This window comes from Oxyura jamaicensis, chromosome 2 (genome assembly GCF_011077185.1).
Source record: "Oxyura jamaicensis isolate SHBP4307 breed ruddy duck chromosome 2, BPBGC_Ojam_1.0, whole genome shotgun sequence".
Classification (NCBI taxonomy): domain Eukaryota; kingdom Metazoa; phylum Chordata; class Aves; order Anseriformes; family Anatidae; genus Oxyura; species Oxyura jamaicensis.
The window spans coordinates 86,636,504-86,662,051 of NC_048894.1; the positions used below are offsets into that span (position 1 = coordinate 86,636,504).

At 41.2% G+C, this 25,548-nt stretch overlaps 1 protein-coding gene across 5 annotated transcripts in view; it reads right to left on the reverse strand.

Moving 5' to 3' along the window:
- GRB10 (growth factor receptor bound protein 10) overlaps positions 1-25,548 on the reverse strand; it is a 149,238-nt gene that overhangs the window by 111,112 nt on the left and 12,578 nt on the right. For 2 of the 5 annotated variants that reach the window (XM_035316458.1, XM_035316457.1), the window contains one exon: positions 18,297-18,346. The exons of the other annotated variants lie outside the window; for them this stretch is intronic. The gene's annotated coding sequence lies outside the window, so the exon portion shown is untranslated. The remainder of the gene's footprint in view (positions 1-18,296; positions 18,347-25,548) is intronic. 5 annotated transcript variants of the gene reach the window in all.

The following is a 25,548-nucleotide window of genomic DNA, read 5'->3' on the forward strand; positions in this document are numbered from 1 at the left end:
ACAGAGAAAGCTTCTCATCATACAGACCCAAGCCACTCAAAGACTGGCTCTTGCCAACCAGCACTACGCTCCCATCTGTAGAAAGAAAACATTGAAATCTGGTAGTTAAGGTGATAACCACTTATGCAGCATTAGCCTTCTACACACCTAGTTATACAAATTCTCCCCTTTACCCTCTCCAGCCTGTCTTTTCTCTCACGGCTTTATTCTCACCTAGTACTTCACTCGGGGTTTTCTATGCAAATCTGCATTCAAGTCTTGAATTTCCTCCTCTGAGCGATTATTAGCAGCAACTTTGCAAGGTGAGAAGCTTTTCTTAAGCACCACTTCTGCTATCAGATACAGTTCAAACTCTACCACAAACGTAACATGAAGGCACGCATGGCTAAAGAACTGAAAAAAAATAATGAAGAAATAAAAGTGACGGTATTCAAATAAGGCCACTGCTTGTCAAGAAAGGAAACACAGCTAAACAAAAGCACATGTGTAAAGCATTATTTGCTACTCTGAACATTTCTCCCAACCAGTTGCATTCAGCTGGAGACATCCTTGCAGCATAAGACAAGTGACTTCACATCTTAGCAGATGGGGTGGGCAGGGATAGGAGAGAAGACTGCACAGCAGATACAGAACTTTTATTTCTACCACAAGCAAGCTCTTGTCTTGTTCATTGCTATAAATATCAGTTATGTATTCAGAACAACAGACTAAGTTTACTGCTCTCCAGTAGGCATGAGCTGTTACCAAACTAAAGATCTCTGGAAGATTTATGTGACAGAGAAGTCATAAACAAAGGTAAAAGATATCTTGGGAAAACTGTTCCAAGAGGAGTTGCAGCCTATGGCCCAAGGAAACCATGCCCTCATCTAGGAAGCTTTACTCTATCTAGTTCCAGGATACATTTAGCTGAGATATGGTACCTTCCTGCCTATGAGAAAGGCAGACAAATTTCTGGGAGCTTCTTTCTAGGAAGTTACTGTGCGGTTTTCCTGAGGCAGTAGCTTTCTGTGGTCAATTCATAGCCAATTGCCTTGAGAGGAAACAGTATTTGGCAACAGCAAATTTGAAAATAAATTTAATCCAATATGCATAAATCAAGTTGTTTATTCTAGATACTTTGTCCTAGCATTTACTTAAGCTTAAGACTAAAATCTTACTATATTCACATTTCGGGAAAAAGAAAAGAAAAAAGAAAACATGTAACTGTAGGCATGAGGCCCAACTTGTATTCTTGCTAGGATCTCCCATCATGTAAATCTATAAACAAGAAGTGGTGTACAGCCATCTAGCTCCTAATCCAGACCTAAAGTGTGCAGCCAGTTCTTAAACAGGAATTGAAGATTTCATTTTCAGGGCAAATTTGACTCATTCTCCCAGGAGGTTCTGGGAAAACCAAGCAGAGATTCAAGAAAACCCTTCTTTATCTTGGCTGATGAAAAATATCCTTTCACTTTGGAGGATTATGCTTTTCTCTAAGTGCATATACAGTGAAATCAGGCAAACCACTGGATTAGGTGTTCTGAAGTTGATACAGTACAACAAGAATACAGAAGTGTATTTGTCTGTAAACCCACAAAGATTAAAAAAAGGTTACCAAAAGGGATATGGGAAATATTTCAGCCTTAAATTGCAACAATTTTAAGTTTATTGATTACTTCAGTATTTAGAGAATAGGAAAAGGCAGGACTGTTGTGAATTTAACTGTAAGTTATTTAGGACTGAATATTGAAATGCTGGTCTTTATCTTGGTGTTTCAGCAAAAGCTACTGATTCACTTACAACAAGAGAGATTAAATATGTTCCTAAACAATACCAAACCAATTTGTCTACTCTAGGGCGTGCTGCAGTTTATGCTACAGCCCCATTACAGCAGTGGAAGATCATCAATTACCTCAAACAATAGTTGAAGTCAAGACTGCATAATTTATCAAGACCTATTTGCTTCACTGCTACATTCTTCAGTATTCACTTGTTAACACCACAGAAACAGAGGAAAGCAATAATCTTTAGATGATATCATTCCTAGTCAGTCATACATTAACGTTGATTTAAGATCACATCTCTTTTGTCTGTCTAAAAACAGTTTATCAAACAGTCCTGCCTTAATAATACAAAAAAGCCTTTGCTCACCTTTGAGATCTAAGGCTCTATTGTACCACAACTTCAATTAGCAATATATTTTATAGGGACAGAAATATTCCAATTCATATGTTCAGCTGATAAAAATGACGATAAAAAAGTCAACTTTTTCTTTCCTATTGTCTTTACATGATTTTTAGCTGGTATACAGACTTACATACTCTTTCCATGCAAGTTAAACAGCACAAATAAAAAATATATTCAAGTGCCAATTTACTGCCCTTTAGATGCAATAGATGGGAGAAGGCCTGTAAATAGAAAATTAGCTGTGCAGTCAATTACTGTTACAAAACTCGGCACATTCACTGGCTAAAACGGTCATGTAGCATCAACACAGACAGTTTGGGCACATTCAAAACCAAGTGAGTTCACGTGCTTTCACTGGCTTAAGAGGTCTTGTTGGACAGAGTGTCCCTGAACAAAGAATAGCCATGATAAACCAAATTTCAAAGGTCATAAGGAGATTCGCTTTTGGAATGATATTCTCTTGCCTAAAGAATAGTCTATTGTCAGGCACAGCTTTGACGTCTCAGTCTCTCAAAAGTGTTAAACCAATTCACATAATCTAAACAAAGATTGATATTCATTTAGCAAGGAAAACATTGAGAGTGTGCATCCTGGAGATTAATGCTGGTCTGAATGAGTTGTTTCTATTCACGTTCAAATTACCCACCTAGCCAGTAGATTAAGTTATCTATTAACTAGAAATTAAGCCTGTCACCAGGTATGCTTTTTGATTTATCACTTGCTCCTTGCATATTCTCAGCAAAGGAAATTGTATCTCACGTTGCACTCTGGAAGCGTACACAGCCTACGCACCTACAGCTACAGCAATAGGAAGATGGCAGGAAGATGGTATGGTCACTCTGCCAATTCAGGAAGTTTTCCAGGTTCTACATGTGCCATCTGTCAAAGTCTTTAAATTCAGGAGAAAAACAATTCAAAAAATCAAACAATAACAACAATAATAATAATTTTAAAAAGTCCAAAAAACATCCACTTGCAGATTAGTTAGGAACAGGAGAAGGATAAGAAAAAAAATATTTTAACCTGGTGGAGTTGCAAGACAAGCTCCAGAGTGCTTGAAAAATCAAAGTTCATTTCTTTTATGAAAGATAGCTTAACAAATGCTTTGGATACTATTCCCTTTCAAAGGCTGAGTATTTTAGTATTTTTCTTCTGTAATGTTCTGCTTTCCTTAACTGAACTACCGTAGAAGAGGGAGGGGAAAAAAACCTTCAATACTGCTTTAAATTTTCATCTAACTGAAGACCTTTCTGCAAGATCTCAGGTTTTACATAAAGGTTAAAAGTCTTTCTCTCAGTTACATGTCTTTTAATCTCTCAGACACTGTGTCATCACTTCACTTCTCCCCACACTACAGCATTTCCAGTGGAGACCAAAGCTTTGGTTTTATAGTCAGTTAGAACGAAATCTTAATGCAGCATACATACAATATTCATCTCTAAGTCACCTTCAGAAGTGTCTGGGTCAATTTATAATTCAACATCTTGAGAGTCAGGGAACAGAGACCCTGCCTTGTTGGCCCCCACAAAGAGCGATCTTCAAGACCTCTGCTGCCCCCCCCCTGCTCCCAGGGTCCATATTCATGGTGTTTTTGAAAACTTTGTGTTTTCTCTGCAGACCTATCCAAAGCTATGGTTTGGAGATACGAGATGGAGGCATCTAACAAGCCCCAACATCAACACAGGGTGTAAGGACTGGCACTCTTACTCTTCCTTATGTGACCACTCCTATTGCTGTAGTTGCAATGGAAACAGGATTTGGATGACAGCAGCCTGAGGCATGCCAGCAAATATTCTTCAGTTGAAAAAGGTGAAGGCTAAGTGTGCCCCCAGCTGTATGTAAACTCCAGGACCCAGATGTGCTTCTCCAAACAAGGGAGTGATCCGCATAGCTCCACACCAGCAGGCAGCCCAGCCACAGCCCTGCAGGCCGGAAAGGAAGTGCCGCCATCTTCCCTGGCTGCCCGTGCCACACAGCACATGCGTTTGCCAACATATTTCAACATAGCTTTAGCAATGTATAAGGATCTCCAAGTGATTTCCCCTCTTTTAGTGGTGATTTTAGTACAGTCTGTGTCAGTTTACAAGACTGAGGAACCCCCCCCCCCCAGTGATGGTCAAGCAGGACTCAAAGTTCCCTTAGCGCAGGCTGGCAAACAAATACACCCAGAAGTCTCTGACCTCAAACTAATATTGGTAACCTCCTGCACGAGGAACAGCACGGTGCAGCCTTGGTTGGCACTTGGATACATCACAGATACACAAAGTATATTGTTTGACAAACAGACAAAAGGCTTCCCCCCACACACACCTTTTTTGTTTGTTTCCACGGACACCCCAATAGCATCTGAACAGATTTCTCAAAAATTCTTGTTTCCATTTCCCCATTTTACTCATTCCTACCACATGCTTACTTCTCTCCCCAGCTCTGAAAGTCCTTCCCTGCACCCTGTCTCTGATTTTCCCACACTGAAAACCTACACTTATGCAACTTCCCTTCAAACAAGTTCACTTGCCTGACACTCCAAAAATACCTCCCCAAATACCCCCGAATGCCATCACTCTCCAACTGCAAAGGATTCAATGACATTATTGTTGACATCTGATAGTCTACTGAGATTAGTAGCAGATAATAGTTAAGAATACTTCCAGATTTCTTAATTTCTTCCTACTTCTCTTGCACAAGTTGGCATGTGCGCATTTTATTATACATATGCACCCAAAATGCGTTTGCAAGTCTGTGACATAGAGCAACTGCCTAGCTGGAGTAGTACTTTGAATCTATCTTTGAAAACAACGCATTGTTCTAGTTAAAATTTCAAGCGAGTGTTGCGCACTAAAATGAAAAGCACTGTTCAAAATATAAATCATCAATCAAAAGCACTTCAGTTAAGTCCAAACACTCCCACGATTCCATACTAAAAAATCTGGTCTTATAAAAAAGGGAATATAATTCTCTTTGCCATTCTTAATTGCAAAGCTGTTAGTCTAAATATTACACCTTGTAAAGGAAGCCATTTGCCATTGTAATTTTGCCAGAAAGTGAAGAATCTTGGCAAGAGCAATTCAGGCTTTTGAAAGCCAAAACAGATACATACTTCAGAAGAAGCACAGAAGAACTGATGCCATCCCACTGAGTCTTGCCAAATAAAATTAAATAAAATATACGCAGTTCAGCATTTTTTGGTTTCCTGAAGCTGCCTAAAATTCTGAAAAGGCTCCTCAAGACTCATAGCATGTGAATTCCTGTTCATCTCCTGTCAGGGCAGCTTTGCTGACAGTAAGGATAAAATATGCTGGGAGAGAAATAGTTACTTTGCACCTTGCCCATTTAAGCAAGGATTTTTCTCCCTGTCCCTGAAGAAAGTATTCCAACTTAAAAACCAAACTGGTAATGAAGTTATGAAATATTTATGATACTGCTGTTTTACCATCTCCCTTGATCACTCAAAATCCTGTTCTACCTCTTAATAGTTAAATCTATAGCTTTGAAGCAGGAACTTTGACAACTAAACAGACTGCATCCAAGTCTAAATGAAATGTTAATTACACAGAAACTGAAGAACTATACAGTACACAATCCCATCAGCAAGCCATATGCAGAAGTAGGGCAGGTCCATAGATGCATGACTGGGACAAGGGATGCATAACAAGGCAGCCCAAGGACAACTGCAGCTGAAAATGCAGTGACTAATGGTCTCTAATTTTGCATATACACTTTCTCACTACCTTCTCTTCCAGAAGAACCAAAAAGGTTGCCCGTACACTACTGACTCTATCCTTCATGTTGTCGTTTTCCTGCCTTTTTGTTTTGTTTTGTTTTAGCCCAGTCACACTCCTCATACTACAGAACCCAAAATTTTGTAATTTTGGGAAATGGTCTGAATAATGATTTCCTTCTGATATTTTAGAAATAGACTTTATTATTCAACCTGAAGACTCAGAGTGAAGTTATACAACAGTTAGGATGATTTAATAGCTTGTTGCTGCCAAGAACAGGACAGGCATCCCACTCTTCATCATCCCTTGCTCTGCTTTCTTCCTCCACTTCCTCCGAGAAACTTTCTGGCACTCCCTTCTTCTCCCCATTTTGCACCATGTATGGTCCTTAATGAGTTCAGCTTGGGGAAAAAAAAAAAAAAAAAAGTATTTTTCTGTTGTGTTAATTAACTCATTTGTTTTGCTGGGTTATTTTTCTGTTAAATGCATTAAACTTAGATTTGACAAGCAGCTCAGCTGGCACAAAGCGAATGGCTGGAGAGCATGTGCAGGAAAGGAAGGGAACAAAATCACTCCATTCCAGTGGCAGCAAACTATCACACTGGCCTAGGCAGCCCATGAACTTTCATTTTCTTTGTTTACTGCCATTAGGAGCTGGCAAACCTTTCCTACTGCACGTCTGTGAGAATTACTGCTTTCCAAGCATCTCACAGAAGATAAACATTTGGGTAAGTCTCCAAACAAAATATAAAGTTGCATCTTCTTGAAGGCAATTACTTTCCCCTTGTGGTTACTGACTCAAGTCGGTACACAAGACAAAAGTCTTCTTTTCTTGCACACTTCCAGAGTGTTGTTTTTTTGGATCCAACATACTAAGCCTCTCCGCTTTGAACTTTCCACTGTTGCGAATGGTCCTTTCCACTGCCCAGGAATGGGATTTGAAAACCACTGGCTCTAGGACCCCAACCCAGAGACTAAACTACAGAGACAACATTTTACTACCTAATTCTTATACAAAAAGAACAAGTGCATCGGCATGCATGAGACATATTTAGCTTCTGATGAAGAAAGTTATACCACTACAGATTCTGGTGGAAAATGTCGTTTAAATCAACACACGTATCACTAAGAATTATGCTTAAATGCTGCACCCAATTTATTATATTTCCCCTTACCAAGCTGAAAAGAGGATAGGATGCTTCCAACCCCTGTAACCTTTGGAGCCTCCTGACAACAAAAGCTAGGAAAGTGAATAGTTGAAATGCATATAATGCATACTCGATGATCCACATGGCTCCCTTCCAACTCAGGATATTCTATGATTCTATGAAACAGAATTGGCATCTTTCTAGACCCAAAAATATATGGAAAAAGGTACTCTCAAATTCACAGAGCGGTAATCTAAAGCACATTTTTCTACTTCTGTTTCCTCATTTCTTTACAATATTCCTTTATTCTGTGGAAAAATCTTCCAGACCTTTTCCTCCCCTTCTGACTGATGCAAAATAAAGAACAAGAACAAAAGGCAATTTTTTATCACATGACCAAACTGATCAGTTTTTCAAGCCTTTTAAGTCTGTTTCACCCAAGATCCACTGTTATTTATAGCTTGCTTTCCTCTGCTTCGATGCTTTTTTACAAGGAAGTTTCCTTCTTGATGAGATTTACATAGCAGTCTCAGTAAAGCTTCTCACAGAACTTGGTCGGTTTTGCAACACAGGACTGGCTGCAGCATATTTGACCATAAGAAACACAAAAACCCGCAGTCACACACAGAAAGCTGCAGGCAAGTATCAATCAAAGCCACCCACATTCCTCCGTCAGCTTTTCCTGCCCTTCAAAGTTCTCAGGTGGGTCAAAACACTTTTCCTTAATTTAACAGAGTTTGAGAAGCATCATTTCAGAACAAGGACATTAAAGGGGTTCTACGTTTTGATAATTTATTACCAACCACCAGTAAACATTCACGTGTTACTTGGTGTTCTCTTTGTACATTTTTTTTTTTATTTTCTTTAAGAGTTATTGATTAGGATTATCAAAAGCTTTTATTTAGACAGTAATGTTCATGTTCTTAAAGCAAACCAACTAACTGAGGCCTTCGCGGTTATCTATAATATATGTTAGTGAGTAAGCACTAGTTTATTTACATCGTATAATACCATATAAACAGCTGAAGCTGGAGGGCAAGTTTAGACATTTCAATTCAAACAGCACACTACTCACTAAAATGGTATCTCAGAGATACCGCAAGAGGTACACTTAAGTGCATAGGTTATTCTCAGTACACTCCTTGCTCACAAGGTTAGAACGCTCAAAAGAAAGACTTTCTGCTTAGTGCCTGCAAAAAAATTGCACGCTTGTAAGAAGAGATGCATTCCCCAATATCAACAGTACATTAATTCACTCTCCAAAGAATTTTAGGGTGACATATTCCCAAATACGGTTTATTCTAAAGAATTCAAGTGTTCAACCAATTAAGATAAAGACTCCACAAGTCAGCTGAAATGCAGTGAAGGAGTAAGTAATAATAGTAAGTAATAGCAATAAACAAGGAAACATGTTTTATCTCTCAGTCATAGCAGGGTAGGAGTTACCATAGTAGAGCTGGGAAGTGATAACTCCTTAAAGCCATGAGTAACTCAACAATATAACTGAGTCCTAGACTACAGCAACCCCAAGCAAGCCAGATGACAGCCAGCCCATCTTCTCATTGCAAAGAACACAAGACAGCAACTGCAGCAAGCAGCCAATACAATGCTGCTCCCGAGAGAAACATGAGATGCAGCCTTATTAAAGAGGAATATAGTAAAGAAATGCAAGAAATGCAAAAGATAACCCAAACAAAAGCAATACATACATCACGGACTGAATGGAACACAGAAATCGTGCCAATCCAGCTTGGCGTACACAACTGGGAGGCTGCACTGGAGTGAATGAGTGCAGTGAAGCACTAGCAGTGCCAGAGCATACTCAGCTGCAAAAAGTACTTGCAGTTTTAAGATACTGATGTCATAGTTACCTCATGTGTATTTTAACACTGCCTCACTAACAAATCAGAACAATCTTATTATAGCAGAGAGACCATTTTGTAATCTCGGATGCATTTGCTGGTATTACGCAACATGCAACCTCCGAATCTATGGGTGACTGGCACTTCACAGCAAACAGTCAGGGTTGTACCACGTAACTGCCTTTGAGGACACAACTAAAGAGTTACTGGTGCTCTATTTTTGGACACAAACTGGGAATTTCTCTTTTAAAAATAAATAAATAAAATGGAGATAAGAAATGTCTTTCTTACCCCCTTAAGCTTTTCAGCCCTTGAAAAACAGCTTCAACTGACATTTTAGAAGCAAGTATGTTGGCCTACTTGCAAAAATCTCTCTCTGGGACAAACAGGGCATAGCTTTTCCACAAAACAGAATATAAACTTACAGAATAGGTTAATATTTTGTAGAAGAGTTAATGTGTTAATGTGCAATGGAAAGCTGAAGTCTGGCCAACTGATCACATGTTCCATGTGCATTTGTGTACACTTATTTATTGCTATTAGCCTGCACCTGCAGAGAGAAGAAGAAAGAGAATATTCCTTCCTTTGATCCTGAAGGTCACAAGGTGACTGAAATCCCAGCTTAACGAAGACTGTGGTGAGGTTCTAAGTGTCACAGCTTCCATCAACCCTTTCAAAATGCAGCGTTGGAAAGCACAGGAAAGAAAACTGAAGTAATACCACCCAGGCTTTATAGGCTATGTCAACTTAATTAGAATGGTATTTTGGCAGCACCCAAAGATTACATATCGAAGGCTGCATAGCAGGCCAAATACTTGACTTGACTAGAATATTTTGCCAAGCCACCTACATTAGGAGCTACTTCCCTGTTCTTTCAGGGTGCCATAAAGGAAATCTGTTGTTTCAGGCCTTATAAGACTATTTAACAGAGGCATGAAACAGCGAACGTCACCAGCACTGAAGGTTAACTAGATACAGGTTAAACTAGAAACATCCCTAGTTAACCTTCAGACTACAAAGCTGCTGAAGGGGAACGTTTGTTCTCAGAGGGTGTAGGCTCCAGATGTAGCCAAAATGCCTTCTGTAACATCTCATCCTACGTACCAATGTATTTTAACCCACAAAACACTTCTACCCTAAGCCTGGAACCCACCAGGTCCCATCTGCATTCTCCCACTCCTGAGGCTGTCCAACTGATACTGGCAGCAGTAGAAAGGAGCGGGAAGACAGCGCATAAGCATCCCCACACACAACATCGTTTCATAGACTAGCTGTACATCATCTAATGAAACAAATCTATGGCTGTGCTGTGTCCAGAACTGACCACAACTACTACAGGATAGGAGAAAAAAAGGCACGTGCCCTATGGAAATAGGGTTGAAAGGAAACACAACCCCTGCACTGTCACATCACTCAGCAGAGAGAAATGAGCATTACTTACGTGCAATTTATCTTATTCCAGGCTAGCTACCTAGAAGAGGTCTTAGTCCAAACCCCAGCTCTCTCAATGACCTCAGGTGGTCCCTTCCAACCTAAATGGTTCTGTGAAGTGCACATCTGGAGTGCCTACTTCTCTACACTGACTACAAAAGGAAATAAGAAAACTGGCTCGGATATAAACATCTACAACCTGTACATTCAAAAGCAGCCAGAGGAATCCCTCCCCAGGTGCACAGCACTGCAACTCCAAACTCTCAGCACCTTAACAAGACTGACGATAATGCCAAACCCATTCCAAAGCATCCCATCTCAGTCTGTGTTCTGCACAAGCTGATCCTGACAAAGCTTCAGCTTCTCCCAGCAGCTTTTAAGGTTTAATTTCAATGTACGCACACATATATACATGTGCAAATATATATATTACACACACATTTTAACTCTAAGTACCTGATGAGCTTAGCAGCAGCATAGAATACAAAAGAGAGTCCCTTCAGCTGACACGGTAGAACTCAGCATTGTAAATGTTCTACCTCATATATATGTAACATATAGCTCAGTACTCTTGAATTTCCTATACTGTTTGAGGCAGGAAAGATGAGCTCTCTGGAAAAAAAAACAGAGTTTCAGGTAGTAAATTTCCAATTGCTATTGTTAATTGATGAAAAAGCTATTCAAAAATGTTGCTTTTCCCTTCTTTTGTATTTTGATCTATAGAAGCATTCACTCATTAAGAAAATCAAATTTGACAGATGCATCAGAAAAGCCTCTACTTTCATTTCAGCCTCATTAATCACCAGTACTACTTTACTAAAACTCAGTTTTAATGAGATGGCCTCATGCAACTCTCTGCTTTAGACAAATCTTTACCACAGGTTTTCATGTTGCTTTCTCTCATTTGAAGAGGACAAATATTCTCTTCACCAAAAATTCTGATACTTACGGATCTCACAGAGATCCCTAGCTTGTAATATGCCCCTTCACATGGCAGCAGTATCACAGAATTTGCTACCAATATGTGGTACTCTTTTTATGGCTCTTCTGGTCTTAGGCCAATTCTGCTATGGCTTCGAAGCCATCATACATCTGTTTTCTGTAACATCTTTGCCTACATGTCTCTTCTAGTCCATGATGTCATATAAGTCAATAGCCTAAAATAAGGCAACAGCATTTTCATGAGTTCTCTAAGCTCTTCATTATGCAAAACAAACAAAAAAACAACTGACCAAAATAAAAGCTTTTCTACCCCAGAACACAAGTAGCAGAAGTTTATTGAAGGCAGATTCCTCTCAAGAGCCAGAGTTGAGAAGGCTACTCCATGGGGATGAAGTGCTTTTTTCCATGGTGCAGGAGATGCCGTGGTTCCCGGAGAAGCTTTCAGTTGTAAACCACCCTGGTGCTGTCTCCTAAACTGCAGTCATACCGTCATACTCTGTTCCTGCTGAAGTGCAACCCTCCATGTAACAGCATGTTGCCCAATACAGCATTTTGGTAAATTGCAGTGTGACTACTCAGAATCGTGAGGTTAGCAGCAAGAATAACAAGGCTATCATTTTTCCCATGATTGCAAGAAGCAGTACTGGCCAGAAAAGATCTTGCAGCTAAAGAAGTGTAGGGTAGTAGAAAACCACTGACAACAGATGGAGAAGTAGAAATGCTAAGCAAACCAAGATAAAAACAAAACAACGCAACAAAAAGAAAAACACCTGAACTTCTCCCATGGTCTGAGAAATAGAAAATCATGACTGCTTTCTATCTGACTTTGATGATAGATCCCTCACAATCTTTTGATACAGACATCTGTCTAGCAGGTTAAGCCTGTTAAGGTTTAATGCCTTGAGAGATTTTGTTTGTTTGTTTTTGAAAAAGCCTTGGAAGGAGCAGAATTGCTTCACTTTTGTGCCAAGTGAGAACACAAACCTTTCCCTGAGCAGAAATCACGCATGTCAAGGACTAGGCTCCTGCCCCTGCACTTGAGCATCACTGAAGCTTTCATTCTCTGGAAGAAAAGTACAATGAGTCCGGCAGAGGAAATGATCAGTGAAGTTCAAAGAAGAAAAGATCACCCAGCATGGTCAGGTGAAATGAAGTCAGAATGGGATTCCTACTTATTAGCAATCACAGGAAGATACTTCTTTACACCAAAATGGCTTCAGCTGAATGAATGTTTCAGAGTGAAGTTCAGGACATTCTCGCTGATGTGAGTTTCTTTAATTTGTAAGTTTTTCCCACAAAACATTAGCAAAGGGTCCACAGGCATTAGAAGGCAGTTATTCATAGCGCTGCCTCTGTGACCACTTGTAGAAACATGTGGCTGGAATACATACAGGTGCTCCACTGCCATCACACTTCAGGAGCTTATGGAAATAACAGACGAGACGCAGCAAATTACCCCTTCTGTCTCACAACAAGAGCTAACAGTTAAGAGCCAACAGAAGTTGAGGAAAACCAGCTTTATTTGACAACAAAGAGGACTGAGAAGGCCACAGGGCCTGCTGCAGCGCTGAGGCAAAGGGCCCACTACAACCAAGGCCGTGCCGCAAGCCACCCATGCACAGCAGGGGGTTTGTGCCATGCCCCTGACGGGACAGGCAGGTCCTGCTGCTGGCACCATGATCATCTTCAGCACACAGCTCTGGGGCCGAGCACTGCTTCAGCAGGTGGCGGGTCACTGGCATGGGGCTGGCAAGGGAGCGGTTAACAGCACAAATTTCACAAGCCCGCAGTTACAAAACAGATATGAGCAAGTCCTCTGCTGGCAATTACAACTCCAGCTTTATTTTATTTTTCCTAGTATAGGAGCAGATGTTGCAGTTATTCGAAGGTTTTCACAACCTTAATTGTTGACCTTAATTGTTGTTAATCTTTCCCATGCACTGGAGACAGACAGACGCCACCCGTATTTTCTGAAGAAGATAGTGTCCTGCGGGGTATGAGTAATAAAAGACAGTATTGTCTGCCTTCTCCCTCCTGCGTGAAATAGACGGGTATTAGGATTGGCCAGGAGGATGGAAGGAAAAGGATAAACGAATGACTCAGCGGTTTTATTTATTTTTCGGAGGATGCATCTGCTGCGACGGCGAGGTTTCTTCCCCCCGCCCCGCGCACAGGTGACTCTTCCAAGCGTCAGCGAAGGAAGCGCTGCATTTAGACTTTAAGACGCCTGAAACAGCTGATACACAAAGCACCCTGTCCACCTCATTGAGCACCGTTGAGCTGTAGTATTAAGAAGCAAAGTGTTGTGTTTCACAGGGCAATATTAGGTTTCATAAACAAGTTCTCACAGCGGACAAGAAAGCAGCATTTGGGCATGCGCTTGGGATCACTGGTAGAGACTCACGAGAGCTTCCCAGGTCTCTTCCTTTGCTGGTGGAGGCTTGCCAGAGACGACTTGCTCATCTGTGAAAGTTTTTTTTACTCCTCTTTTTCCTGCAGAACTTGGAGTCTGTTTTCTAACTAAGAAGTACGTCCCCGCGCCTCTGTTCTGCCAAGTGTACTTGAAGACGTTAACTCGGTGTCCCAGTAACCTGAGAAGAGGCAACACTGAAGCGGGACACTGAAGTTCAGACATGAAACACAGGATGTACTGATGCTGCAAAAGGCACTCCTCCTAACCTAAGACATAAGCCCCAACAGTCAGGATAGGGAAGATCAGTTTCATGTTTATGTTTAGCTTTGTCCAGAGTGGACCTGGATATAAGCGGATTCCACTTCATTCTGGTCTCTCTCTTTTAATGCAAAACACAGTAAATCAAACGTTTTCTCCCTCTCACTCCAAAACTCACCTTACCTGCAAGAGTCTTAAAGGCTCCTTGACAGTAAGAAAAGATAAGGAACCTACATCTCCTAGGGACCATTTTTGTTTTATTATGTTTGCTCATTTAAAAAAAAAAAAAATATATATATATATACACACACACACACACACATATATAAAATTTGGTGATTCAGCCACCAAAAACTCACCAGGCACCATAAACTATGCAACTGCTGATAGAAAACATTTTAGGGAAAGTGTTAAAAGATGGGACTAAGTTACTAGAATGGAAAAAAATCAGCCAAGTTCTCTGGAAATTTGAGGAAAACATCAAATTGCCAAGCTATTAATTGCAATTTAAACCCTGTCATACCTCAATTGATTTGGACACAGCATGCAAGATGGTATGTTCAGATCAGTTTTCAGAACAGACTTCAAAATAAATCCAGGTAACTGGAAAAGAATCAGGAAATTACTTCTATATCAAATGAGCTAGTTAAAACAAGATAAAATAGACACAGATAAATGTGATAGTATGAGGAAGAGTCAGTACAGCTTTTGCAGGAATTATGACTCAAGCCTACCCAAGTTTTGTGATACAGGACAAAGGACGGACAAAGATGTTCAGACAGATTTCTGAACCAAGGACTCTCAAATGAACCTAAGCTGCTGTAGTTTGCAGGAGTGGTTCCCCACCTTAACTGCCTGCTGAAGGGTAAGAAATAAGAGGTGGGAAAACACAGCAAGTTTTTTTCCACAGGAGTCGTCTCAAGAGTCATCTCTGTTGCCATTCTTTTCAATGGATACGCAATCTAAAAGATGACAAAGATAAAGGTGATATGAAGTTGCTGGCAACATAAAATATTCAGACACCAGAGCTGGAACTTCATGCAAAGCACAGTGGAACTAACTCATGATCCTGAGCAAACAGGAATCTGAAAGCAGAACTCTGATTTAATTTCCATAAATTCAAGCCAACGTATAAAAAGAAAAATAACCCTGCCCTTGATTATCACTGCAATAACTATCAGGAGTCTTAAGTTTTGTTTGAAAGCATCAATTTGATGCTCAAAAGAAGGCAGACTAACTCACATGGAAATACAGCATTAAGAATTAAGGAATTGCTGCAAGCAAAGCAGAATCATGACAAGCCATGAAACCCAGGGCACACCCACTTCTTGAAAGCTGTGGGCTGTTATGACACTAAAAGAGTAAAATAGAATTAGAAAAAGTACAAGGGAGAGGAATTCCTAAAGCAGAAATCAACACATGGATCTTTCAGCTTGGAGAAAAAAAAAGAAAAGACAACTAAGGGAGAAGAGAACATATCTCGTCAGTTATAAATGGCACGGGCAAAGTGCCCAGAGAATTGACTATTCCCTCTCAGAAGTCAGAGGTAAGTAAGAGATCTAAAGTGGTGAACAAATAGATAACAAACATGACTTGTGAAAAATCATTTTGATGGGATGATCATACCCATGTGTTAAAATAATTCAGGCTAAGCACTACAGAAAGCTCGTCAAGGGATAGTGACTACACTAATGTAGATGCATAGTCCAGAGAACCTTGTCACGGATTACTATGAAGCAAAAGGGTCTCAAAGCTGGGAAAAGCTCTCCCGAGGCTTTCCATCCAAGCAGCTGCTACTGCCGGCCCAAGGACACACAAAATTGTTCTTGGTTAACCTGTGTTCTGGTGCTCTACAGCTTCGCCCATCGAGTTAAACAGCCAAAACTATGCCCACTCTTACACAGGTTACTTCCCTTCTTGGGGAGCTTTCCCAAAGGAGCCCTATAACAATTCCATTTTCAAATGGAGAAACCCAGACAGCCAGGAAAGATTTGAGGTCACCAAGCAGGCCCCAAGCACAGGTACCAGCAGAAGGCAGGTTTCTGAGCCAACAGCTCTCCAACACAGGACATCGCTGTTCCCAGCACCCCTATGCTTGAAGTCACATCCCCCCCCCCCCCCCCCCCAGACCACAGAACAGAGGGCAACTTGCCCCTCAGACAGACTCATTAACAGAATAGTTCCACATGGACTTACTGGTGATTCAATTAACACTGTCAGGTCTTTTTTTGACTTAATATTTCTAGCTATGAATCATGACAGAGAGCTGGGAGGGACCACCACCACATCACAGAGGTCAAGAAATGCAGCCTCAGCACCACCGCACTGTGTCCTTCAGAAGATACCACACCAGATTTGCACCTTTATTTAAGGGATTTGCACCTTCAACAGTTTGGCACAGGCTTGAAAACTGCAGTTGCTAGGCATCCTCCATATAGCATTTACTTTTAACAGCAAGTCCTGCAGACTGCTGCAGTATGCAGAAGGTAGAATACATATAGCTCGTGAGTTGACAAGCACATGCCTAAAAGCTAGCTCTACACAAATGCAAAACACAAACTTCTTCACTGGGGCATCTCCCCCACAATTTCTGTGGGAATTTACTGCACCTGGGATGTGCCGTGTTTCAGCATTGATTATGAAAGGTGCCATTTTCATACCGGGCATCTAGAGAGACTCTTCCTTTACATTTCAGGCCAGGACATAAGCAAATCTAAATCTCGGATTTGAAAGAACATGATACATCCTGCACAAGCCAGGTGAAGTCCTCCTGAAATCACAACACATGTTGCACTGAAAGCAGTTGAGAGTTGGCAGTTGAATAAGGCCTCAAACTCTTCTTTTATCAGCTTTTTCTTCTGAATAAAACAAAAAATGACTTCCAAAATAGCACGAGAGTCACAACACCAAAAAGATTCTGGCTTTTTCCATGTTCCCAAAATAGCTTGCTAGAAAGATATCTACAAAAATAGACGTTCTAGGTGCGTTCAGCTTTCATCATCTCGAGCATCATCACAATTCTATCCAACACGGCATTTGCATAAAGGTACATCAAGTGCTACCTCATCCACAGCCCTGTTTTGACAAGGAGCTGAGAACTGGGACCGAATGCAACTGATGGCTTCAAAGCACTTCAGCACCAGAGGATTCAGGCACTGGAGTGCGCACGTTCCCTCCCCACGGCCCCATGCACAGAGAAAGTCAGATTCCTCTAACTTGTCTCGCTGAAGTCTGATCTAAGAGAAGGTGGCAGTAAGCAGCATCACCAAAAGCAAAGTCATCTTGGAGAAACTGCTGACATGTCAAATAATGCTTTGTTTCAGAAGCTTAAATGTGCATGTTATTTTCACTGTACTTCTTGATAGGGGAAAGCAAGCAGCAGCACATTTCAGGAACTGTGCTCCCTTCTCCTCTGTCCCTCATAGGCAAAGCAGGGCAAGAAGTTGTCTTCTCCAGACGGGTCCCTCTGCTCCTCATCTCATCCTCAGCACTTCCTCCCATTGCCCGTCTGCAGGGGAGGGCAAGGCTTGCTAGCTACACTGGGGAGGGCATGGCACTGTCACCTCCCACACCCTGCCTTCTAGGAATTACCTTCCCAAGTGGCTGCAGCAGGATTAGGAGCAGTAACGCTATTAAACATCATCAAAATCTGAATAAAAGTACACACAGTATCCCTGAAGAGAAGAAATTTTTTTTTTTTTAACCTCTGGAAAAGCGCCTGGAACACACGGAGGAAGCAGTGTGAAAACTGGCAACTTCGCAAGCAAAACAGTAGGGTTTACTTGCACGTTGCACTCTGCCTACTACTTTAGATTACTGATTGCGGAGCAACAAGTTATTCTCTCCCTAATTGGGTCCCAGTCTAAAATAGTCCTGTTATTTTTAGTATAGTACTTAAGTATCTGAACCGTGGCCTGTACTGCAAAAGCTGGCATGTGTCCCTGGCCATACCAGAAATTCCGATATTAAACAAGAACACACATGCCACATATCTAGGCCAACTTTTGTTCTTCTTCGTTGTCTTTAGTGGGCGACTTTAAAGACTTTAAATGCTAACAGCAGGCCAAAAATGGCACAGGCTTATTTGCTAATGCTGCATGTAAAGCCTCTCTACCAGCTACTGTGTTGCAGAGGAATCAACACAGCAAGAAAAGAGCACAGGGCGGGATGGTGGTGGTGGAGGGGTTGATAACATTGATTAATTTAAAAAAGAAAAGTCAATTTGCTCTTAGCATGTTAAGGTACAGACAGAAGATGAAAATGGGAATATTTCACTTCTGTTTTGCTTATTACAAGTCTGCACAAGTTCTGAGGTACTGGAAGAGAGGAGAAACCATAAATGTATGCTGCAACTCACCCCTCTTCTGTTCCCTTCCACACAGCACATATAGTATTGGTAAGTTTCAACTATAAAAGAAACAAAAGGCCTGTGTTAAATGTGTTTACACACACACAGAAGGAGAATTATGTAAGCTGTGTCTAACAAACAATATGCTACTGCAGAAGAAGCAAGAGAAAAATCAAAGCAAGACTTGCTTGTGTTTTCAAGTCAGTCATCCCACTTCCCATCAGAGGGGTGACAACTGTCCTGCAACGTGCTAATTCTGGGGTACGAAGAGAAGAATAAGATCTGAAATAGCCTCAGACTGTTCCAATGAATAATCTACCTGCCTCATGAGCTTACCACCTCTTCGCTTGGGCTATCACGGTAAATTCATTTTTGTTAGACAAGGAAGAATAGGTTTCCATAAGGAATTTACTCTGCGCTTTTATCATGCATTTTAGAAAAAGGAAGTCAACTCCCTGGAAGAGCTTTCAAGAGAAGATCCTAACCTGAAAGGAGACTGTCAGCCAACAAAAATTTGTTAGTGTCTATTACCACTAGACCATCTGTTCTTGAAACTGTACGTTCCTTTTCAGAAGGCTTCTTATTTTATGAACAGTTTCATTATTGTTCACTGTCTCCAATCCATAAGCATCCCCTTATCCAACATGTTTCTAGATCTGGTTATGACACATGACCAAACCTCTAGTTAATCATATGATTATCTAGTCATTTTGGGTTCATCGGTATATTTAAGTACTTTCCATTTTAAACAGTTCTTGTCTCAGACAGCAGCAGAAGCACCACATAGAAAGCCTTATACAGCTTCTGAATTATGTCTGAGCTGATCAGAGGCACCAACTAAATTGTTCTCAAACCCAAATTTGACAAAAACCAGCTAATGTGAAGATTCAATCTTTTGGCATTTTCCCATTAGTCTTTTCAATGAGCTGATTCTGGATGAAGGATCTTGCCTTTGTATTTTAAGACAGCTTTCTGCCATTGATTGCTTGCTCCCTCATCTCCAGTTTTTAATTGGCTTTCAGTTAATCCTCAGATCCTAGACATCTAAGTTTTATTGTTGCCTGTAGATGACCAAAAGCAAGCAACAGTTAGTTGTTCTCCCCCACCAGCTACACAGGTCATGCCAAGTCTCTTCACCTGCACTACAATGCAGCACTGAAAAGAGCAATAGCCTGAAGACAGTTATTGCAACACCAAAATTAGTGGAGGTGAAGCAAGAGACGTTAAAATGCTAAATAAATAAAAAAAGACTCATTCTATAATTCTACAGCAATAAAATAATGATCAAGGAGGTTAGTCCGCTCACCGCTTTCTCAAGAAAGCTACAAACAAGAGGGCCAAGACAAACAAACAAAAACACTAATACTGGTGATGTTACCAAGGAAAAAAATAAAACAGATCCAATACTACTTAGATAAAAACATTCTCTCAAATTAGCTGTTTTTGATTAAATTCAGTCATGAACACGTTGATCAGTTTAGGTTTCTCTTAAAGCTTTAAACCATTAGCAACTATTTTTCAAAGTCCATAGAGGGTTGATGAGGTAACAGAGGCTGGAGAAGTACAAATTATGTTATCTTGAAAAAGCGGGAGGGGAAAGGAGTGGAAAGAAGAACCTGAAGAATTATAATTGTTGCTTATTTGTACTAGGATTGCTGTTAAACCCAACTGTTAGCACTAAGAAGTAAGAGATCAAAATCAACAAAAACTGATTGTTTATGGGTAAGCCAGATCAAACCAGCTCAACTTCCAACTATGACAGAACAGTATTTCAGGAACACAGAAACCATAGACACAGAAACTTGAAGTTCACAAAAACATGTTGAAAGATGCAATCCGCACATTTATGAAAAGTTGGGAAAACTTTGCCATATAGTAAACAACGAAAACAACCATCCTGTGGTAGATTGGAAAGCGATTGGTAACTGTACGTACTTACTTGCTCGCATGGAAAGACTCACAAAATAGTCTGACGTACCAAATAACCTCTGCAGAGACCTGCCCTGCTCCCACACAGTTTTAATACTAACACTGTAGATAACGAAGGAGAAAATGACACTCATTAAACTCGGGGAAGCTGCTAATTTAGAAGAAACTGCCAGCTTGCTGGAAGACTGAATTCAAAGTAGGTTTTACAAACTGGAAAATTCTCTGTTGAGAAAAAGGCAAATACCATACCGGAATGTATAGAGGAACATATGTGAGAGGCATGAAGTAACAGTTCTGTTCTACTCATAGCTGATAAAGCTTCCAGCATGATGCTGTATCCAGTTTTCAGCAAATTTCAAAAAAAGATCAACTGGAAATACTCCAAGCAAAAGCAATAGGAACATCACAGAATTAGAAAAACATGACATCTGGGAGGAAAAAAAAAAAAAATAAAAAAAAAATAGAATGAACCAGAGTTCTGGCGTTTAGCCAAAGAGAAAGTAAGGGTCAAGATGATATCCTTCAAACATATAAACGCCTGCTGCAAAGAAATAGGAAAGAGTTCTCCATGTCCACAACTTTCAGAACAAGAAACAGAAAACAGAAAAACCAACAAAGAAGATTTAGGAAAACATCACTGGGTGGAGTGGCAGTGAGGGTGTGGTGTGAGGGTATTGAGGAAAGAGGAAAGAAAAACACCAAATCAAAATTGCTAAAAGGAAAAAACCAATGAGTCAACAGACAGACTGTCTGGAGAGTATGTGGAGTTTCCCTATCACTGTCACCAAACTGTCCAAAAAAAAAAACAACACCACAGCTATACTTCAGCTTTTCATTGACTAGCTGACCTCTCTAAAATCTCCTCTCCAGATCTGGGACTGTGCTGCGCAAGAAATAAGCTTAAAACCAATGTGTTGCTTCTCTTTCTTATAAGGACATTATCCAAAAATGAGAATGCCAACAAGGTGCATGCTAGCTATAACTTTCCAAGCTGAAATACCTTCAAAGAAAGCCAACCCACTGCAAACTGTGTTAAAATATCTTTTTTAGAAGTCTAACCGATGTACTTGCCTCTTGACACAAGGACCCAGCTATGTCCCAACACTACAAACAAACCAGAACTTGACAACAAAGAGGCGTGCAGTCAACGCCCCACAGAGAGAACAGCATTGGAAATTTTACTCTTGAGTCTCTATTCTGCAGGACACAGAACTGAAACACCACTTTGCCTCCACTGCCCTGAATGTTTTTTATAAGCTTAGCCACAATCTATGAGCTGCAGATCAAAATCATGAGGTTTCACTGGCTGTCAGGTTTTTGACGGGTACAAGGAGTGGTGAAATGTCTTCTTCCAGAGGAGTGTGGAAAAAGATCATCTATATATGGCTACTACAGCGCAATTAACTGAAGTTAGCACTGCAAGATACAACCCTACCACTCTGCAGCGCGGCATTAACACTTTAACAAGGGGGTCTGAAGGTTAGGAAAAGAAGAAAAACCCACACCTCAGTCCTTTCAGTGTTTTTTTGCTCATGAATTGTGAGCACCGAGCTGTACCCATCAGCATATACCAAACCACATTTATATTTGTTCTATGTAAATCCCCGAGGAATATTTAGGGGAAACAAACTCTGATTAGACATAGCTGCAAGCACTATCATCTTACCCAGCCAATTTTCTCTCCCCAGCTCCCCCCACATACACCACAGCTTGCCTTCCACCATTTCAGCAATGGAAGTAGCCTGGGATGTGCATTTCACAAATCTCCCAAATCTGCTACTCCTGGGTACGAGATTTTGCTTAGACTTTAACCATGCAACTGGAAGATATTTAAAGAAGCCACAGAGGCTTACGGGTGGCTTTGGAATTGCATTTGCTTTATATCATACAGTGTCAAAAATAAAGTTATTTGCCATCTTTTCTTGAGTACAGCAGAGAAAGATGCTGATTCAGGGAAAAAAATTAAGGCTGTTTAATGCAGTTTTTCTTAAATCCACCGACCCGATCTAACCGCTTCTTGTTTTAAGAAATAGGGATTTATGTAAGTATCACAGTAACAGCAAGGAGGATCTGCGAGTTGAGATCAGGTTTCTATGCACAGGAGGGGCCCGCTGTGGATTTACCAGATTAGTACCGGTGCCCTTCCCTCACTATCAGGAACGACCCCCCACTCCCTGCTTTGCATCTTCACAACTGCCGATACCAGGATCTTGGAGTCCTAGGCTGACAGTCCGCAAAGCCAAATTATCAGTCCTTCCTAAAGAAGGACAGGGCTGGGGGAAAAGAAAAAAAAAAATCATCAATAGGCGTAGACATTTTAAGTCGAGATAGCTGAGCAACCATTGCCATTTCATAGAGTTTAAAGGTGCCATCGTTTGCATTCAGACCAGAAGCATTTTTCCCTAGCCTCCTCACTGTGTGGTAAACCCTGAGATTCTTGGCTGTCCAAATTGCCACCAGACCACAGGTCATGGCAAATAAACATCTACTCAAAAGTGACACTTGTGGTTTAGAGCAGGACTGAAGTCAGGCCAAATTTTAGATGTGAATTAGCTACCTGTATCGCAAGTGGGATGTTTACCACACATTGTGGTATAAATACTCAGATCTCTGCTGCTTTTTTTCTTCTTCCTAACACTTCCTCCACATTTGAAAAGGCAATCATCATCTCAGAGAATTTAATTTCCACAAGCTAGGATGTAGAAGAGAGTGCAGAGCAATGCAGCGATCACGCTGGTAAAGCACTGCTCCCGAAAACACAGAGCCCCAGCAAAGGCTCCAAGGAAGAGGGCAGCTTTACTCTGAAGAGATGATCAGTTCTTGGCATTGTCAGAGCCATGGTCCGGCCACCCTGTGAGCTAAGACTCTCCCCCATCCCAGCTCCCATACACCACATCATCTTCACCCGAGGGCTGTGGGGAGAAGCCTGCTTTACCTTCTCGCTGTCCCTCCATCACGCTTGAACTACCTACGTAACCATGGGTATCAGTCCGACTCCTTCTCCTCTCACACCGCTGAGAAATGGGTGTACTAGAAAAGTCAAGTCAATTAACAAGCTTGAAGCTGTGTCAATATTGCCTTCATGCCTGCTTTCCTAGGCTCTCAACATGTCTCCCAAACACTCTCCACTAGAGTAGCTTTTTCTCCTCCCCTCCCTGTCTGCTGCTTCTTTTGCAGTAAGAATGACAGTAAAATGCCAGGAAACATTTCTAGTTGATGTTCATTTACATCCAAAAAAACACAGTGAATTTATATCCTTAATTATATTTCACATCTTTAGCCTCTATTCAGTTTTTCTTAACAACAAGATGGCTCAATCCTTTCTTATTAGATTCCTTGGTGGGGGCAAGGATACTTTGCAGTGCTTTCTGCTGGAAGATGGCATTGCAATTCAAAGCTTTCTTGGTTAGGTCGGTTTTAGGAGATGCTTCTTTGGGCTGCTCTGCTTTGCCTTATACAAATCTGGTTATTTCTTCATTGTCCAGAAAAGGCTTTAGCTTTTTACTGCTGTGCTACAAAATCATCCTCACTGATAAAAACACTTGCAATCTACGCTGCACTAAGGCAGCTATAGACTCTTCTAATTAAAATGGCAGAAAGTCATTAAGATTCATTGCAATGGTACCAGGTAGCATAAGTTACTTAGTCACACCAGCACTTTTTAAAAGGACACCAGAAGACTGGAAAGAAAGAAACTAAAGTTCTTTCCTCCAAACCCCTCGACTTCAGACATGGTTGCAGACAGCTTTAAGGAAGTGCAGGAGATAGGCTCCGTGAAGGGGCCACATAATAAAATACAGTCGGAGTACTACTCCACTTACTAATCCAGTAAACTTCTGTTGAAACCATGCTGATGATGCACTAAACCTGACTTGCAAAGATGGATGTTTATCACCCTAGGAGAAGCAATGCATTTTTCCTTTATCCTTTTCCCTTGCGTTCCCACCTCCACACTACATCAATTGTCAGGTCTACCTACCAAACTCCAATGCACCCCTGATCTCATTAAAAGATCCTCCATGAACAAGTCTCCGATATCCATAAAATACCCCAGAAGCTCTGTACTTTCTGTACAGAGAATCTATATTCTCTACCCTAAAAACTTGCTTTGACTTAGTGTCTTGACTTAGTGTCAGCACAGCACACCAACAAAGTTCAAGACACAAGTGGGAAAAACTGCTCTTACTGCAAGATCTTTTCTTTTTTTGGCACACCTATTGCCTTTTCAAGACAGCATAAATTTGCCTGGATTCAGTGAGAACTACTGGAGATGAGCTCTGTTTTGCCTTCAAGATGGACTGATGCGGGAAGAGATTATTAATCTTTCAGACATTTCCTCTTCTACTTCACAACATTGCTGCTTACCACCAAATCCAGCTCACTGCAGTTAGTCACCACTGGGGACTTCTGGCAGCTCTCCCAAGGCAGAGATGCACGTACCCCACCCAGCCCTGGACCTCCAGAGAGAAGCAGGGTGTTTGGGTAGCAGGGAGGGGGGACAGCGTGGCCACAGGGCTGCGGAGAGCAGGACGAGGATGTTGCGCTGAAGAACTGCTTGGAGGCAGCCCTGGCTGAAGGATGGGAGGGGGAGCACAGAAGGCTGCTTTGAGAACCTCCCCTCTTTCCACACGGCAAGCCAGGATTTCAAAGAGTTTGCAAGCTCCTTACACAAAGCACACATTCTTTGTTTGGCCTCAGACAATTAGGGCTGCAGACTCAGAGGATACTCACATACTCACACGAAGAGGTGAAGTAAGAGCAGCTACTGGATGAAAGCATCGCTGCCCACACAGAGCAATGATTTATGGCTCAACCATAGGTTTAGGTAAAAATTCACTCTGACCACACCGCCTGAACATAGATTTGTACTCAAACATTGACTTTAGACAAGCCACAGTGAAAAAAAAAAAAAAATATAGGAAAGTCCCATGGATGCTTCTCTCTGGCTGGGTAAGTCCTCCCGCTGAATCACTGCCAAAGTCATTACAGAAATGACATGGCTGAAGTCAAGCAGACAAATTGGCTACATCTCTGTTGAGAAGAGGAAGAAACCTGGCGTTTATATGCAGCCATGACAGTGTGCCCATAAAACTACTTCTGTCATTCGTGACTTCATCTCCATAGCCCAAAATCCGAATGCAGCAATACGAAGGGATTGAAGCACTATGAGCAGCATTTGTTACAAAACCTGACCTTCAGCCAGTAGCTGGTAAGCCAGTATAGAGCACTCCAAATATAAGTGGCGGCAAGAACATTGAATATGCATTTTGCACACTCTAAATGACTTTGCAAAAAGACAAAACGTCATCTTAAACTGAGGCAGACCCTTATG